Here is a 17,215-nt window from a genome sequence, read left to right as displayed (position 1 = left end):
TCTCGCGTGGGACGGAAACGAGGGGAATAATTTCGCGGTTGTTTCGTCGCGCCGCGTTCTGGTTATTGTTCCCGTTCACGGCGAATTAGACACTGTATTGGAAGAGCCTGGGCCGTTTCTCACGCTTAATCATACGTGAAACCGTGGCGGCTTTAAAATTGTCAAACGGATTCCGCTTGAGTCGCTGACTCGCCCCAATTCAATATCCCCGCGTGTTAAGAGTGAAAGAGGTGGGAGTACAGAGAGCAATCACAATCTCATCGCGACCTCGAAATTTCTTCTGCTCGTCCGTTCGAAATGCCACGAATTTGTTCTGCAGCTCAGACCAGCCAGGTTCCTTAGACGAGTCTCTCCCACGCCATCGAGTTGCTCGTTGTCGACGTGAAACCACCTCGCTCGCGACTGACACGCTGTGTACATAGGCAAATGGTTTAACATTTCGCGATGAGACGCGCGCGCTTGACAAATATGACCGAGTTTAAATGTATCGTGGAAGGTCCGTAAGGCTGACATCGTTCTGCCGTAATAGCTTTATCGTGTCGGTGCCAGCGCTCCTCTGCAGTCTGCCTCTACGGCGCCAACGAAAACGTTACATTTACACGTAAATGCCGAGCAGACAGATGAGAACGTTGCACGACTAGCAGTTCATTTGATTCACGGTTTTTCCCCCCTGTTTTAGTCGCAGTCCCCGATTCGAGCGAATCGTGGGTCAATTGGTAACTCCCGAGGCGTGTAAGAACTCAAAATCCCGATAACCGAGCTGGGAGATAAGGTAGCTCGTGCTTGAAAGTACTTTGTGACGCGTCTGCGTTGGAACGCTATGACTGTGTGGGCTTAAAGTTGAAAGGGTATGGTATTTATATAAAGGGATGCAAGATCGTGGATTTTGATGATGTCGAGATAAAGTAGATTCAGTGGGCTAAGGGAAAGGTCTGGAAGTATCTATTTCGAGAGAATTGCGTAGCTGGTGTCGTAAAATGTTTTATTCTATATATTGTTGAAGAAAAGGATGGTATGGAAAAATTTTGGGTGAAAATTGGCTAACTTTGACCGACGATAACTCCGCGAAAAATCACCATAGGATTGTGATTTTTCTGTTAGATTGAAGCCTGAAATTTCTATTTTAAGGTACTATGTATTGATTTTAATTTTAGTGCACTCCTACCACTGGAACTTCTTAAATCTAATGGCATGTTTATCGTATTAAATATTGCAAAGTTTGACGGGATGCATGGACTTGCAAAAATTTTTTTTGGGAATGCTGCTTATAGTAGCATAAACTTCAGTCTTTTCCCTATAATTTAAAAAAAAATTGAGGTCGCTGCGATTTTTTTTCGCAAAGTTACAGCACTCTGAAGTAACCCTTGCATTTTGAAAACTTAGCACTTTTCCATAAAAATGCAAAAATGCAAGGTCTACTTTAAAGTGCTGTAACTTTGCGAAAAAAATCGCAGCGACTTGAATTTTTTTTTAAATTAAAGGGGAAAATTCACACTTTGTGCTACTATAAACGAAATTGTTGAAAAAAATTTTTGCAGGTCCATATATCCCGTCAAACTTAGCAATATTCAATATAAAAAACATGTTCTCAGACTTATGGGGATACAATCATAAAGGTACATTATATTTAAGATTAAGGCATACTATCTTCATCTACAGATTTTAAGCTTGAATTTAAAAAAAAGATCATGATCGTGCGATGATTTTTTGTGGAGCTATCGCCAGTCAACGTTGACCAATTTTTGCCCAAAACTTTTCTATAGTTCACTTTTCCAAATCTTCTATGTCACCTATACTTTCTGGAAAGCCGCTGCGATGAATTTGTACCTGCGTCCTCAGAGTTGGTTGAAGTTGGAAGAAGTCATCCTTGATAAGATCCAGCTTCCATATCCATCAGCCATTAGAATACGAGGCTCTCAAGTCCAACCCGCGTTGTCAGTGCACTAGCATGTAGGATATCAAAGGGAATTTCAAAATAAAAGGGCCGTTTTGCTTTCAGAAACTGAAATGCATTTCCCGAGCCAGAATGATGCGCGGTGGGCTCCCAAAGAAGATTTGAAAGAGTCTTTGGTGTCCTTTTGATCTGCTGCGACCACGAAATGTCCAACGATGCCTTTTCTTCTCGGCAAACCTCACAGAGTTCCAGAATTTTTTCGTTTCTGCGCACGTTTCTACAACATTATTTACTCAGTTTGACACCTACTTGCGTTTACATGCTGGAAGCAGAGGCATTCGCTCTCGGAGTACCATGGTACAAGTTTATATTTTCACCTTGCATTATCTTTAATTACTTTAAAATTGCGCATGCACTGGCGTGTATGATAAACACATGTCCAAGTACCCCAGATATACAGCGCAGCTCGTGAAAATTATGCAAAACATGAGAGTCGGTGCAGTTCTATTTCTATTGCAATTTCATGAAAAGCGTGTTTAATTCTGTAATACTTACAAGCTTCTGTAAATTTAAGAATAATAGTCAGGGTCGTGTAGTAAAAAAAAAAAATTGAAGGCAAAACTCAGTAGGTAGGACACGTTTCCTTAATCCTTTGCACCTCTATAGTGAGTATGACTCGACATCAGTTTTTTCGCCAGGCGTAAAAAGGATTAAAAAGGAACTCGGGATCAATCTGTCACTGTCTAAAAATGAAGTCGAGCTGGTTTGTTACCATAAAACGATCGCCGAGCGGCAGAAAAAGCTACCTGGCGAATCGGCAAATGAGTCGGTGAACGGTGGCGATTGAAATTTACAAGCGACAGCGTATTCGCGGCTATCGACACGACACGATCGCGCGGACAACATCCAGCGACGCCGGTGATTTCGCGCGTTTCGCACGCGTCCGACGAATTCGAAAACAACAATGCGTTCGCGTTAACCGAAAAAAAGGACAAAAAAAAACTACTGACTGGTGACACGTTGCTCGAAGTCGATATCCCCTGGTCGATGGCTCCATAGGCCTCGGCAATGTGCAGCAAATTCTATCCGCCGGTGGACATTTCGTTACGTCCGTTTCGATTAATCGACTGGACAGAGCCGATGGAATCGATGGAAAATTTCGGTCATCGGACATGTGCCGCCTCTTTTCCAATAAAATCTATAAATGACATTACGGTTATCCATAACGCGCAGATATAAAATAATGTATTTAATGCTCCACCGTGTATCGATATCTGTACCCTTAAATAATATACACTCGTTTGGCAATTTCTATATTAATAATTGAAGAAGGTAGGGAATACGTGAACAAATGTACCCCGAATACCGTTAAATTCGTTGTGAATTATATTATTGCCTTACAGTTATTTCATATCGCCCATTTAACATGCGCGTTGCGTTAATTAACAATGTAACTTTTGAATAATTCCGATATGCCACAGGGAAAATATAATATAATGCAGGGCTTGTCTTTGGCAGTAGATTTACGCGACGTCGAGCGGTAATTTCTTAGTCAAGTTATCTCTGCATTGCGATTCCCTGCTGCGAGACACGATTTTACAGGGATTCAGTCGAACTCTCAATAGTTCCATCGATGCACGTTCGATCGTAAAAGGAGCTTGATTCGCGCGCCTCGCGGAAATGATATAAACTGTAAAGGCACGTCACTCGAAGCGACTACAAAGAGCTGAATTTCAGTCTTTGCGAGCTATTACCTACGGAGAGGTAGGCGAGCAATCGAGAATGGGGAGAAATTGTGCGTAAAATCTTTTGCCTGTAAACTCGACCCATTCTGATTCTGCTCCTCTGGCGAATGTGTCCTCCACCCTAGCTTTTTGTTTGATTAAACCTTGTTAATCCTGTCACAATGTACTTCAAGAGCAATCGTTCGTCTCGAGAAACGACCGGACTCTTTCAAGTCGTTGCAAACACTCGTTTCGAGAGTACAGGCTGTTCACAAAATAGCTAGCTGAACTTTCAGAACCTTTCTTTGACCATTTCTGGGTCACTTTGCAATTGGAGCTGTTCAGGGCGGGGTGCAGAGTTGTCAGACAAACAGGTCCAGCAGTGAGACAAGATATCAGGCGTTTCACATGAAGTAAACGAAGTTAGTGTAACGGTACTAATTTTGTCAGCGCTATCTCGAAAGCCGTATACAAGAAAATGGAGGGAAGGGTATTAAATCTCGCAGAGTTGTGTTGAAATTCGCCTAAATAGAGGCCCCTCGTTGCAATCCCGTTTTACGATCGTGGCCTCCCTTTCACAGGATCCAGACAGTTAAATTCGAGTTCTCTGTGTTTGGCCCGTCGATATGAGCCACTTCGACACGTCCTCGCAGCGGACGCAAACCGTATCGAGGATCGTTTCAGGATCCTTCTCGGTGCGCGTTCTTCCGAAACTGGGTTAAGACCCGAATTAAATTTTCCCTCGTCCTAGCCGCAGCGAAATCCTATTCGTTTGCATCGGAGGGACCGAAGGTGGGACGAAATTTCCGAGTGGATGCGGTGGAATCGTGTTTTCTTTCGCCACATTCCTCATGACACACCAGGAAATACTCCTATCGTGCGCGATCTGCCTCGCTGAACCGAACCTTGTTTAGAACGCCACTGTACGCGATTCGGAGACGACGTTCCTGGAGGAAAGTGACCGTGAATCATTCCCGTCGTTCGCTGAATCTAGCTTCGATATCAACCCTTCATATTTCAAGCAGAATATTTAAGAGGCAAGGTAAACGATTTGTGAAAAAGTAGTTAAGCTATATTATTACTATACAATTATAATCGATAGTTAGGTAGGTCGAATTTTTTCACTACAGTAGCCGAATGACAAGTCTGTCTGTCTGTTATTCTCGTTACTGCGAATCATAGATAATTTTACACTGTATTTTATCAATAGTGAAGGGCTGCAGCCTCCATTGCAGGCTTATTCTACTGATTTCGTGGTGTCTGACTTGAGACTTATTCTACTGGTTTCGCTGTGTCTGACCTGAGGTTTATTTTACTGACTTCGATTTGTCTGACTCGGAACTTATTCTACTGATTTCATTGTGTCTGGCTAGGGGCTTATTCTACTGATGTCGCTGTGTCCCATTCAAGGCTTATTCTACTGACGTTATTATGTCTGATTGAATACTTATTTTATTAGCTTTGCTGTAAAATAGAAAATATCGTTCGTAAAGTATAGGTGTATCAAAAAACCCACGACTTGGCCACTATAGCTCTATGAGACCATACCATCAAGTATATTCTCCATAGTTTCTATTCACCATAGTTTCTATTCCCGACAGTTCCCTACAGATAGGACAGAACCAAGTCCAAATGAATAGCAATTGAAAGCAATCGAACATGAATCAGCTCGCGGAGTCACTTATGGTTTCGTCCGCAATTTTTCATCGGCTCAACATTTCGTCAAGGGGACAGGTCGTATAAATCTCGTCGCGTGGCTGATGCCATTGGTGCCGTGGCCCCGAACGAATTCTACTCGGGAGATTCGATTCCGTGATTGATGAGAATCATCGCGACAAAACCGACGATAACGTTTCCAGGGGAGAGTGTCTGACTCTGGCTTTCTCTTCTTTCTTTCAGTTCCCCGCGCAGGCAATATAATCTACGATAGGAATTGATGATCCGCTCCAGCTCGACCCGCCGTCGGAATTGACCGATCGAAGGCCCGATTACCGGAAACGGACGACCAAAAATGTGACGCGCGGCGGACACTCGACGGTCGGGCCTCGAACAGAGAAGACTGGTGGACGACTACTGGAGGATCGACGTTGGATTCGACCGTGAGTATTCTCACCCACGAAATTATTTTCCCGACCGAGAGATTTCGACCGAAAGTATCAAAGGGTCGGGCAGACGAAGGCTTTACGTCTTCCGATGTCACCGAAATTGACGTCGTAGAGAATTGTTTTTCTGGAAATTTCCTCGTACCAGAGACCACTATTGGAGGTCTCGAAAAGAGTTCCCCAGTAAAGTACATCTGTTACACTTCACCGTATCGTCATATTTAACAAGCTTTAAGGAACAATCGCGATAGTAAAAAGTACTGCAATCTTCTGGGGAAATAAAGTCTGCGCAAACATTGGAAAAGCACGAGGAACCGAGGAAGATGCGAAAAGTTGAGTGCATAAAAAAGTGTACAGCAGAGAAGAAACATGGATCTGTTTGACCAATAATCCGCTTGATGTAGGTACGTGTAGTTTTATTTACGATCAGGGGGAGATTACACAAGCAGCATTGATCGGTCTCAAGGCCCGCGAGATTCGGAAATTTCGAGATGGCCCGAAGTACTTCCGGTCTTTAAAGCAGTTTCCGCCAGCAGGAAGTACACGACAGTGTTCCGGTTTTCTGCAGCGCTGCGAAGGATTGCATAATTTATTGCTGGTCCTCAGGGTCGTAAAACATTATGAACATCTCCATAATTCTCTGTCTGACGGCGGAGAACTGTCAGAAATCGTGTGAGCTCGTTGTAACCGGAGAAAATTGTGTCCCTCTTGTCCTGGATGTTCCCAGGCCTCGAGGAGGGCACGTCTGTCCGTGCGTAACGATTCAATGGAGGTTCGAGCAATTTCGGGCCCGCGGTTTCGTCGAAACGTCATCAGCAGCCCGTTCGCCTATAAATTATTCTACTGTCAACGCTTGACGGGATTAAAATATTCAGGATGCCAGGCGCAATTTCACGTTACGTAGAGCACAAACGACCGAAACACTTTTCGGTTTGTCCCGTGTATCAGGGACACCTTGTTTGTCCCGCGGTTCGCCGCGTTTAATCCTCTGGCTCGAAGTTTTTAACGAGACGATTAATCGTCCGAGTCGTGGCTATCCCATTTTATTTCGCGCGGAATCGCGTTCGAAACGGACGTGAGAGGGGGAAAAAAAAGAAAGAGAGAAAATGGTTGGTTGCGTAGGCGATTCGTTTGAAAAATCCTGGTTGTGTACCTGACGGTAGGGACGGTCATTAATCGAAGCCGTAATTGGAGTTTTAATTTGTCACTTTGTGCGTGGATAATGGAGCGTCGCATATTCGATAATTTAAATCACGGAGCGCCCGTCACGCCTGTTCATCCGGCCTATTACACAGTCAATTGTCTGTCTGTGCTTTACGTAACGCTTTTCTCCTTTATCTTCCTGTGTTTCCCCGTGTTCACCTCGTTTCCGCTGTTGCGCTCGTTCGAGTGGATGAGAGGCTCTGTGAGACATAGAAATCAGACTAGAAGATTCTCTGAAATAATTAGAAGCTTCATAGCCCGGGAGTCTCTGAAGACTTCGACGCTTGTAGACTTATGCGCGGTACGCGATGGCAAGTAGTAACAACCTGAAATAGTCAGACGCGCCAGACAGGCCGCGCTATGGAAACCAGGGCTCTCTTTAAAACTTGACTTCGTATTCACCTTTATATTTAATATTTGGTTTATTTTCTAGAATGATTTCTCTGCCATCCAATGGAGCAGAAGGATTAAATTAACCATCGTAACGGGGTTGAAATTACGCTACCGGCTTTCCCTGGAGCGCTCCTCGAGATTGGTCCTCGAAAATTTCAGAACAGCGATCGAAACCGTAACCCGGTTCATCGTCGAAGTCGATGTAATGGCGAATGCTCTCTCTCTCCTGCTCGAGTCAATTAAGCTCCATCGATTGCTTCGACGACAAAGACAAACCCAGGACTGCTCGGAACGGTTACGGTTTCGCTCATTGTCACTTTATTAACGGGTCGATCGGTCGAATTCGAAGGTATCGAGCCACGAGGGGACTCTAGCTATGAGTCACCTCTGCGTAAAACGCCCGTGAATTTAATACGATAGACGGGCACCTACTGATCGCTAAACAACGGAGGCACTCGCTTAATCGTCTTAGTCGCATGACAGCCTGAGCAACGGGGGCGGATTGAATAATGCGAGGGAATGAGCAGCGCGACAATAATGACGATTTTCGGAACTGTGTATTATAGCTGACTAATGGGTGTCGAATTAATTAGTTCCTGCAAGGATCTAACTATACCGAGCGAGGTCCTAATAAAAGGAAAAGGAGAAGGGAAGTTTGCTTCAGCTCTGGCGCCGCATGTCGCTTTGACGCTGACAAATGCAAAAGTTTTCCTCTTTTCGGCGGATGGTCCTATAAATGGGACAGCCTCGGCTGATGTCGCGTCCAGAGGATCACGGCTTAGAGACGCCGCCCCAACGAACCGTGCGGAGTTTGACAAACGTCACCGCAATCGCTCGTAATTTCTTCCATTCCGCTGACGAAGAGTGTCTTTAAGGAAAGGCCCATCCTGAGCGCGAGCTTCGCCGCTAAAAGCAATAAAGAACCGTCTAGCGGGTCAATGCGTTTACCAGTTCCCCTTTCTCTTCTGCCCCTTTCTTACCCTCGGCTCCACCCTGTCTCTCACTCTCCCTCTCCCTCCCTTTTTCTTTATTTTCATTTCGCGGCTGCACGGTACAGCCCTGTGGCGAAGTGCACGCGCACCCCGCAGCCTTGTCCCATTTTCGTCCCCTCGGATGCTTTCTAATTCTCGCGATACGTACTTTCATTTTTGATTCCTCGACTATCCATTCTCCTCTATACGCTGGTTTATCTGATTTAATATTCCTCTCGTAGGATTAAGCGTGATTGAGGGATCGAGAGACGGCAGAAGGGACGAAAAAACGGAATTTTTTAAGGAAATATGTATTTAAGATCAGGAATCGCGCGAAGAGGATCGTTCGACTGGAAGAAGGGATGGGAAATCGCTGCACCCGGGGTACTGCTGCAATACCCTTGGAGCGGTATTATCTTTCAATGAAATTGGTACATAGGATATCAATCCTCTTAGAAACAAAATTTCCCGCTGAGGAGCTTCGCTTTGATCCTTTCAGTTTATGGATTGTCGTTTTTCTGACGCTTGTGTACGATTTCGGGTGGAAAGGACTAGCTTTTTCTCGCGACGTGATTTTCTGCATCGACAGACTTTACCGAATTTTTATTACAGACCTTTTTACTAGTAAATTTACTGCCCTCGTTCCCTCAAATCCTGCCGCGCAATTCACCAAAAGCAAAAGACTAACAATACGAGAGAAATAAAAGAGAGGTTTAGAAAGAATCGACAGCGAGCGGTTCTTCCTAGCAATGTCGTTCAGGAGTGATCGTTTCCAGCGGATCACCCCAGACGACTTGGCTCGCCTCGAAATGCTCTTGGTGGCCGCTTTCCTCGAGCTCCTCGTAAAAAATTGTTACTTCCGCGCGTTTGCTCGGCCGAGCTGTGCTCCCTCGTCGCGGGATGCAGAATTCGCGTGCGCCGACGGTTGAATGTTTTTACGGCTGAGGGAATACGAGTCCCACGACTTTTCCTCCCGCCGCGCAATTTGAAAAGGGGAAGGGAAACTGGACTCCCCAAGACTGAGAAGAAAAGAGGGGTTTATTGCTCGTGTCTCGCGCGTCGCTGTGATACTCGCCGCGCGCATCCTTCGGACGTGAATGTTTCATGAATGTCGACTGTCGCTGAGAAATTCATGAAACGTGCTCCTCACGGCTGCGAGGACCCGAAACTCGTCGACGTTATTCTGTTGTTTCGTCGTGGTTTTTAGGGGAGTGGGACAGGCGAGGGAGGGTTCGCCTTGGCGCGAACCGTGGCTAATTTTTTCGAGTCCGTCTATTTTTGGCTTGCTCTAGATTCGTTCGCCTCGCTGCGACCGAATTGGAATTTCTAGTCGGAGTTAGAGCTGAATATGGGCGTGTAATCGTGGTGGTAATTGGGCTATTGTAAACTGTGATTTGTAAGTTCGACGAAACTGCCTGCTACGTTTCCGATAACGAGATTTATCGCGGTGCAGCTGGGGAGAGACCCGAGGAGAGCAACTCTGACCGCCATCCCTCCGGAGATTTGCGAAAACTTGCTGAACAAATGGAACAAATGGACCGCTGGAGTCTCGGGATGGTATCTCGACGAACCCCGAACTTCCTGACCAACAAGGATGGAATCAAACCGCAATAACGTAAGACTGTCCTTTTCGATGATAGTTCTCTTTGCTTAACGACATTTTTCTTCAGTCGACGCTCTCGGGATTCGTGAGCCACGTGTTGAACACTGTATAGAGCTACAATGTCTGTTTTAATCTGTAGAGATATGTAGGATGTTTAACTACAGGTGTCAGGAACTTTAAGGGGCGATTCTATATGCTAATGCAAGACGAGAATGAAATATGTCTGACTAGGGTCTTATTCTACTGGCATCGCGGTGCCTGAGTTAAGATTGGTTCTATTGGCTTTGCTGTGTCAGATTCTGGACATATTTTATTGACTTCGTTGTGTCGGAAGTGGTTACTGCAGGCCAGCAGTAGAATAAGCTCTAAGTTGGGCATATTTGTCGCGAAGTTTAGACATTTTCTCAACGATTAATAATACCGAAACGAAGTCTTAAACGCAAATTCTTTGCTCTTGATTTTCGTTCTCTTTTAACATGTAGAATCATCCCTTTATATTTTTGACATCTGTTGTCGACCACCCTGTATACATATTACATTAATCTTCTTTTGAAAAGGAAGTTGAACTTCAAATGAAGTATGCAAAGAGATTTCTCTGGAACTAGTCTACGCTGAAAGGGTTCAGGAAAATGTTATTCCATTTGTCAGACGTCGAAATTACTCTTGGAAATGACCCAATAATTCTGCGATGAAAGAATCGAGCGAAAAATAGTTAAGAGATTGCGGAACAGACAATTTTCTGCTTTTTTAACGTCGAAAACGTCACGGTGAAGTCGTCAGTGCGATCGAAACGATCGTCCTTGATTCTTTTCTGCCCTCCTCGGGGACTCATTAAGCCGCTTTCGCTCCGCACGCGAGTCCCCGGGATGAGATTACGCGATAATTAGCAAACTGCGCGAGCGAAGCCGAGTTTTTTGCATAAGCACGCCAACGACGACGATAGATCGTGTAACTGTTATCTGGAATTACGCTAAACAGTCTTGTCCGACGCGAGCAGAATTTTTTAATTGTACAGAGGACCGTTCTCCCTCTTTCGCCTTCTAACGTCGGGATGAGTCTCCGTTGCCTTGACGTGCATCTAAATTGCAAAAGGATTTTAACGCGGCTAATGTCAAGCTCGTTTCAGCGATCAATTAATTTCCTCGAGTAACTCTTGCCTCGCTTAAAAAGTTTCTGGATGCCCCCCGGTGCTTAATCCATTCAGGTCATATTACCCTCTGGTTCGAAGTAGACTTTCGTTAAGCACAAACCGAGAGCAGTCTAGTAATTAATGGAAGAAGAGAACCATCGCGCGGCATTTGTTTCATGAATCTCTCCACGCGTGCTGGCTTCATTTGCAAACATTAAAATTAACAGCGCCCGGGGATAACGAAAGCTTGTGACGTAAGTTGACCCTTCATTAGCGGGGTTGACGAGCCTGGTCGAATTTCGCGGTGGTCAATAATAAAATTTCGGCTGACTCTCATCGAAGAGAATCACCATCGCTTCCACAACATAAATTAAAGTAAAAATTATAATATTAGAATATGAATCCCTGATTATCCAGGATTACGTGGCTATGACCACTCTGCCGAAGTTTTACTCCTTCAAGAAACCGACGAAAATCGATTCTCTCATCTGGCCAGGCGTATGTAACCCGCGAAGGGGCCACGGGGAAGGAGCAATTAGCCTTCGTCGTGACTTTTATTGCGCGATGAAGAAAACTAGCTGGGATTTGGAAAGTTTGAAGTAGTCCTTGAAAATTTCTCGGCCCTCGTGGAGCGGAGGCAGACTCTGGGCGACCCTCGCGGCGAGGGGATCACGTTTGAAGGTGCATGAATGCAGAAACATAGTTGACCCGCGTCACGCTATGCTATGCCATATCACGCCAGGCCACGTGAAATGGAATGCATTGATTATGTGGACTTATCTCACGCTTCGCGGTGTTCAGTAAGCCTGCACTCGGTGAAACGTGCGTGCAAAATTTCGGGATAATTCTGGCGAATTTGAAGGAAAATTTGAAAGTAAAAACACTAGCCTCCGTGGTTCATCGTGGGAAATCGAGGTTGCTCCCCTGTTTCAACCCTCTATTCTCTTTATTTTTCGCTTGTTTTGTCATTTTCTCGCCTCTCTCTCTCGAGATATGCGGCTCTGTCACTTGTCAACTTTCCACAGTGAACGGACACACTGCATCGTCGGACCGTCCAGATGGAAATACGTTTTGGGACGCAGATCTTCGCGCGCGCCTCGAGATTGGAAAATGCATTTTTGCGCAGAGATCCTTCGGACGTTTCTGCACATCTGTGTCCCACCAGCCGCGTCGCAACGGGAATTGCGGCTGTCTTGTACAGTTTATGATGTCCGCGCCAAGTTACGGAACTTCTTGCAGCTGCGAGGAACGTGATTTATCGCACTTTTAACGAATTCCGCGCGTTAGCCAGCGCGCGTTTCCTGTATCGCATGAGAACTAGCCTCGATTATTTTATCCCGAGATTCGGACGCATGAATAACGAAAATTACAGTTTAACGCCGCGGTTATCTAAAGCCTCGTATTCTTCGAACGTGAGGGTAACTCTCCTGGTATCCTGAATGGCTGAGAGGCTGCTCGAAATAAGAACCGGAAGTTGAGGACTCCCCCAGTTTCATGGATTCAAATATTCAGAAGCTTCGAGACAGCTAGGAAAGTTTGACTAGTACGGACGAAACATCTTAGGCACTTTCTGTTCTGTCGTTCTCTGCATTTGCGACTATAAAAGTTACAAATTTTGAGAATCTCAATATTTGAGACTATGAAAATTCTAACACGGGATCTCTCGTTCGCTAATTGAATCCTAGCCACGTAAGCTTCATTAAGCATTCCATCCTCGGCAAGTTCGTGATCCAAACGCGTTACCATCGACGCAACTTGTTGGGAACAACGTTAAGCGATCTGGCTCAGGGGGTGCACGCTTCAGAAAGATCGATCCTCTCCGCCCTATGTTCTGATTGATTCATAACGTGGCTCGGTGCGGTAAATCGACTCAAACAACCCGGTGTTCGCTGCGATGTTTAATTGATAATGTTTCCCGCGATTCGTAAATAGTTGGTAGCCGCGAGAGCAAAGTGCCCTCAGAGGGTAATCACGATTCGACAAATTCCATTTCTGCCTGCTGGCGTTATCAAGCCCCGAATTCCCTCTCGCGAGAGCAGCAAATTTTATCGTGAGAAAAAGGGGGAGAGAAAGAGAAAGCATGGCACTTGCCTCGTAACATTTCATTTGTTTTTACAATTACCCTGGGCATACGTACACGCTGCGTTACGCAACTCCCTGGAACAAACATTGTTTTCAACGATGTCGTAAATTCGCGGGCAAGCTCGCAGCCCCTTAAAACCTGCGCATGAAATTTACAAAGTTTTGACAGGGTAATTTAGACTTGCCACGCGTTTTTCAACTTCATTCTAGCCGCAGAGAGGATTTGGTTCGATATAGAAAGGCTTTGGAAATTCGAGTCGATTGAAAGGTTGACATGCTTGCGTAATGGCCAAGCTAGATACTTCAGAAAACTTGGATCCTTAGAGTTTCACAGAGGAGAGGTTCGACAGAAGTTGAGGGATATTATATTCGTGTACAATGTATTCTGGTCGTCCCTTGGGCACCTGTTTTTTCAGAAACAAACGCACTTTTATTTGCAAACGAGGTGCCCATCGGTCAATTAGCGAGGATGAACAGTGAAACCCCTTTGACAAAGCAATTTACCGTGCACCGTGTGAATTTCCAATTTTGCTAAACCAAACATGGCCACGCGAAAAATTCACAGAGTCAATTTACCGAAGCGCATTTCCGTGGTAATATATCGTGGGCCGTTTTTCGCACTGGGCCCCCGTCCCGCTGTCCGTCCCTGTTTATCACGCATAATATATCAGACAGCTCATAAATCGCTGGAATATATTTCGTTAAGCCTCCATTCCGCGCAGGAGCGTTTTCGCTGTTTGTGATATTCTTGATCATGATCTCTGGTTGTCATGAATCACAGCCGCGCGGAATTTACTCGGCAGGGGCAAATCGTTTCATTGCCGTTCCCGCCTGCTGCTTCCCCATTATTTATGCGTTTCGCTCGCGGCGATTCAGGCTCGACGTTGCAAAAATTCGCGGGACAAATTGCCTCGAATTTTTGTCGAGCCCTGTGACGGGTCGCGAGCCACTAAGGCATAAAAGAGCGCCAGTTTTCGCCTGACGAATTCAGAAAGGGGTGGAAGACATAGAAACTCGACGAGGTAGAATTGACCGAGCCTGGATTTTGTTCCTTCGTCTGATCCTCGGGGAATCGTTGCTGAAGAAGCAGCTTCTGACGAGTCGAGTATAAAATTGAGTCCTGGACAGTTCGATCCAAGTAGAAAAGTTTCAATCGTCGATTTCCTTCACCTCTAATGCTGAAATAATTGCAGTTTCTGGGCGTCCTTGGCGCAACGTCGCCAGATGAAGGATGCGTGGTCGGAGTTCTTGGGCCGAATTGCATTGTCCTCGGCCAGTCGACTTAATCCTTGGAATCCGTGAGACTCGAGTGGCGAGAAGCAATTATCCGCGATGCAGTTAACGCTAATATGAACAGAAAAGGGCTGGGAGGCTGGTGACGGAATATTAGAAAACGGAAGTTTGCCTCGGCCCCTCGCAATCGCTGTTTCCACCTTGTCGAGGGGAGTTCTGCCTCTTGAAAGGGACTAAAGATCGATCGGACGGAAATCTTGGGAATTCCAAATTTCTTTTCCACTCCGCGTTTCATTAAAATCGTTCTATAATTATTGAGCGACCTGCAAGGGAGTTGCACTGAGTATGGGGGTGGTAAATAATTGGCTCAATTTCGGGAAAAATTACTGCGCTGGCGATTTGTATTAATTGCATTCTTAACTTATCTTTCTGAAGCGGAAAAATAACTGGATGGAATTTATTTTCAGCGACTTTAGCTTCTTTCGCTGTTTTTTGGCAAACGTGCGCCTGAAGGTATATTGGATTCACGATGCGGGGTGAGAAACGATCGTCAGCGACGTTTTTCCGTCAGATAGCATCCTTTCAGGGAAAAACGAGGAGCGCCGTAATTGGGTGTAGGTCAGTTCTTTCACCTTCGCCCACCCCCTTGGCCCATTCATTCCTGCGGTTTGTCCGATTCGCAAATTAAGGCGTATTTGCGTTGAACGCTTCAGATGTGCTTCCTCTACCTCTGTTAACTTAATTAACGTTCTACACGGCAGCTGACGGAGGTTAACTGCTTTCGCTGAGGCTTGCCGGAATTCCAGAAGAATAATCGCCACGTGAATAGTGGCCATTTTGCTGGTTCAATCGCTCGAATTACAGCTTTTTAAATTCTTTCTCTTCCTCGAGCATAAAAATACTATCGAAGCGCTTAAAAAGAAGTCTGACATATTTTCACAAATCTCTATCATTCTTTATTTTCTATCTCGTTCCATTACGTTTTCGTGCAACGACAGCGCAGTGCAGACACGATTTCCCATTAAACGACTTCGAATCAGAATCTATGTATACAGCTTAATTATCCGCGAATCACGAGTTAAACACAATCACACGCATGGAAAGTTTGCGCTGATATCGTGCCTGATAATCTGGTATCTATTAACGCTTCGATTAGCATATTCGGAAAGCCCATCTGTAAACAAGTAACGTAACCATAGCACGCGATCGTTCTTCGTGTCGAACCTGTCCATGGGTTTCATTTCTGATCCATCGACGGGACCGTTGAAGACCGCCATCGAGAATTTCCATGCCAAGCATTTCAATTTCGCCCGGGGAAATATTTTGTTTTCAATATGAACAACGAAGTAATATCAAAAGTGGAACGGAAGATCCCGAATCTTCGAGGGGGCTATTTTCACCCAGTTTCGGAGCACGGCTTCAGTAGCGTCTCCTTTAACAGCGGCGAATTATTAAAAGCGACAACCCCTTGTGTTCCTCTCTTACGCCTTTCTCGGCGAAACTTAAACTATTCCGCGTAATGGGGAGGGAAAAAACACAGAGAAAGCTCGTTGACGAAAATGCGGCGAACTACTTTCCTCTAAAGGCAACACTCGTTACGATTCTATTCAACGTGCCCGCGCCCTAGATAATTTACGTTATCGCCGTCATAAAGAGCAATAATTTCGCCGACCAAATGATTATGCATGGACTCTGAGCGAATATTCTCCGAATACGAGCTCACGCTTAGCGCAGAGGCGAACTTTATAAGCTTCCTCGATTCGCAGGAAAAATTACGCCTCGCACTTTCCGCGAAGCAGCGCGCGGCAATGTTCCCCTCGTAATTAAAATTGATTTACGACGGTCGAAAGAAACGAGATTCATCGCGAAAAGTGTAGGCACAGCGTTCCCTATCGTAAGCTTCCCCTGTTGCGTCGTCGAGTCGAGTTGTCTCCCTCGATTTCGAAATTCCTGCGTTCGTCTTAAGCCGCGGATATTTGCATGTCGACGCGGCAAATTAATTTCCCACGCGAGCAGAAATTCATTCGCATCTTCAGACCATGCGAGGAGAAATCTAATTTCCCGGTTGGAAGCCAGTTTACAAGACCGCGTTCACCGCTGAAACAGCTTCCACCGGCGTAGACGTAATGGGTTCGTCTCACGGCCATCAATCGCGGCGGCAGGCGTCGTCGTCGACGTGCGCCGCGATCCGAATTGCCGATAGACTAGCAATCGATGCTTCCCCGCGGCAGCGAGGGAGTTCTGCTGGCGACGGTGACACACCAACTCCTATTTACCCCGGAAGTATATCGAAACGGCAGTAAATTAGCGGCAAATCTGGAATCGAGGCGTTCCTCTGCACGGTCGAATGGCGCAGGGTACGTGAGGGCACTGCTAATGGGATTCGTCCGACGGAACTTTGTCAGTGGCCCGCCAAGGTGAATTACGATCAGATCAGGGGCTGATTCGTTGGAACGCTCGTCTAGCTGGGGGCGTGCAAGCCGCGTGTAGATAACAGGTGTATCATCGGTGCACCATCTGTTCGCGATAGACGAATTTCCTCGCGGTTTATTGGCAACGAATCGCTGTTATGCGCCGAAAGTGCTGGCCCACCGTGGAATTCTTAAAGTTCTTTGAAGCCGCTTGGTATGCAGGGCCGCGTCGACTTCGAATTTTTCGTTTAATCCACCTCACCGGGGTTCCTACACGTTGCTCTACTGTATTTCTATATTTTCCCGCTTCTGTTTGCCTGCTGCGCTGTTCTATCAATTCTTTATCCGTGCTTGTATTTACTCTGAATTTCCTTTACTTTTAGTACGTTCGCAAACTTCGTGATTCGTATTCTAAAATAGTTGTAATACTGGTAGTATTTTCTGTGTTCTTCTCGCTATCACTGCTGGCT

The 17,215-nt window shown here is 45.7% G+C and overlaps 1 protein-coding gene across 1 annotated transcript in view; it reads left to right on the top strand.

The window, feature by feature from the left end:
- Oct-tyrr (Octopamine-Tyramine receptor) overlaps window positions 1–17,215 on the top strand; it is a 40,029-nt gene that overhangs the window by 16,451 nt on the left and 6,363 nt on the right. The window contains exon 2 of the mRNA XM_076388350.1: window positions 5,518–5,717. The gene's annotated coding sequence lies outside the window, so the exon portion shown is untranslated. The remainder of the gene's footprint in view (window positions 1–5,517; window positions 5,718–17,215) is intronic.

Source organism: Calliopsis andreniformis, chromosome 12 (genome assembly GCF_051401765.1).
Source record: "Calliopsis andreniformis isolate RMS-2024a chromosome 12, iyCalAndr_principal, whole genome shotgun sequence".
Classification (NCBI taxonomy): Eukaryota; Metazoa; Arthropoda; class Insecta; order Hymenoptera; family Andrenidae; genus Calliopsis; species Calliopsis andreniformis.
The sequence above is the reverse complement of the archived record's forward strand: the minus strand, read 5'-3'. Positions and strand labels throughout refer to the sequence as shown.